The sequence below is a fragment of the Lycium ferocissimum genome, chromosome 12 (assembly GCF_029784015.1).
Source record: "Lycium ferocissimum isolate CSIRO_LF1 chromosome 12, AGI_CSIRO_Lferr_CH_V1, whole genome shotgun sequence".
In the NCBI taxonomy this organism is placed as follows: Eukaryota; Viridiplantae; Streptophyta; class Magnoliopsida; order Solanales; family Solanaceae; genus Lycium; species Lycium ferocissimum.
In genome coordinates this window covers 34,516,792-34,519,353 of record NC_081353.1, presented here as the reverse complement: position 1 = coordinate 34,519,353, position 2,562 = coordinate 34,516,792, and positions in this window count along the sequence as shown.

Here is a 2,562-nt window from a genome sequence, read left to right as displayed (position 1 = left end):
AGGAACTTTGGCGTGTCGCCTTTTATTTTCAACCCCAAGGGTTCAACTGGCAAATCCTTCCCTAACTATACAATAATTCAAGCAAGTGACAAGAGTAATGTCAAAGCTCCGCAAATAGTTTGGTACCCAATCATTGCAATCTGACCGATTTAGGAGTATTTTTAGAAACTCTCAAAAGTAGGCATCCCCTCTTATCACCTAGCCAATGCGACGCGGATTTGTTTTAAAGGTCCGCCGACGTCAATTTCCTCATAGCCAACCATGCCAACGATGTAGAGAGGTCAAAGCTCGCTAACGCCCGACCTTCTCCTCCATAACAATCTTGTCATCAGCATCGAGTAATGTCAAGGCTCCATCTACTTTGACATCCTCTCTTCGACCGCCCGCTAGTATTGCCCCAAGTCAGCCTAATGATCGGTCCCTTCCTCGGATAATTTTCAGCCCCGTGCCTACGAGACACTCCTTCGCTCGTCCGTCTGAGTACTTGCAAACTCCACCTTCAATCTACAAGACTTATATCTTATCTCGCAAACTACGCACACTTGATTCTTCTTTGATGAGATAATGAGGCGCCCTTTGGGTTCGTAGATTCATTATTCAAAAAAAAATCAAAAAAAAGTCCGAAATTATTTGAAAATCACAAAAAAAAAAAAAAAAAAAAATCTTTGTTCTTACCCCTCTCTCGAACGAACTACGCGCATTCGATTCTCATCAAAGATGAGATACGTAGGCAACCCTTCGGGGTTCTTGCAGACTCTTTATTCAAAAATACAAAAAATATTTTTTAGATTCATATCTTTGACTTGGTTGGTACTAACATAGTTAGAATGCATAGGAAAGAAACAAGCGACAATCGATAGGATAGAGAGGACCGACTTGATAAACCATAGATTCTTTGGTACCTCTCATTCACACCTTAAGTGACAATTGAAAAATTCGCATGCTTGTAAGACAAGAACAAAACAAATCTATTGCTTCATGTGCATTGTGGCGAGCTTTTTAGACAACGTTCAATTGCATTGCATTGTCATCTAGAACCTCGTCTAAATAAAGGCTTAAATTATTTAGCAACACTGGCATGCGAAAGGATCGTAGGCCTCTCTTTCGTTTGAACCTTTCTAACCTACCAAATAACATTATCCCTAAGCATTCCCCCTTTAAGCCTAAAGCCTTTTCTTTGACAACCACATCATAAGCCTATACCATTTCTGAGTGTTTACACGCACTATCTCTCTCTTGGCCCAACCTCCCTGAGCACACTAGAAACGTGCAACCATGGATAAAGATCCAAGCTGAAGTTGCCAAAAGCAAAAAAAGATACAAAAGTCCCCAAAAAAAAAAAAAAAGACGAAAAATGACCTCCAAAGTAAGAAGGATCCAAAAAAAAAAATCACCATCATTCAAAGATTCTGCATACAACCCATCATTCCTCTTATTTTCACACTCCGGCATACAACCCCGTGACTAACATCGTGACTTCGGGCATACGACCCAGGTTCATTCTCTATCCCTGTAAAGAGTCCCGCCTACAACCCGAACTCCAAAAATGAAAAAAGGCTCCAACTTGGCAAAAGAAGTCGCACAAGTACAAAAGAAAGTGACAACTAAATTAAGTAGATCGGCCGTTGGGGAAAGCACACAAATACCAAGCACGTACATAAGGCAAATGCTCGGGGAAGGATTAGTCACTCCTTACCCAAATGATATCCGCCCCCTTTTCCCAAGCCTACAATACAAACCCATAACAAGCCCTACGTGATCCTATGCCAAGGGTTCTCACATTAGTGGATACTTACATGACGACCAAGCTTATGGTATCACAACGTACGCGTCAACATCTTCTCGAGTACGAGCGTACTTCTCTAGACGTCCCAAAGTTCAAAATAATATGGGCGTGAAAAGTGACTTTCTTTCTAGTGAGGGCAGAATTTTGAAATGCGGGAAAGGTGTTGTTCAAAACCTTTTTTGTTTCGAAGCAAGACAAATAAATCTCATTGATACGTGTGTATGTCCGAGGTACCATACTAAGCCATGTGAATTATCCTAAAGTCAATCTCAAGTTAGCCGAGAAGAAAATGATCGAATTCTATGCACAAAATTAATTATTAAACAACTCAAGTCAAGATGTGATTCTTTTCTTCACTTCTTCATTTTGTAACATTCTTTTACAAAACTACAGTAAAAAAAAAAAAAAAAAAAAAAAAGACGCCCACCTTCTAATGCAGGTATTGTAATTTCAGTCAAGGCGCCCACCTTCTAATGCGGGTATTTTAATTTCAGTCAAGGCGCCCACCTTCTAATGCGGGTATTTTAATTTTAGTCAGGCACCCACCTTTTAATGCGGGTATTTTATTTTCAGTCAAGGCGCCCACCTTCTAATGTGGGTATTTTAATTTTAGTCAGGCACCCACCTTCTAATGCGGGTATTTTAATTTTATCAGGCGCCCACCTTCTAATGCGGGTGTTTTTATTTTATCAGGCGCCCAATGTGGGTATTTATTCCAAGTAGCGCGCCATCTTCTAATGCGGGTATTTCTAATCAGCTCAGCGCCCACCTTCCAA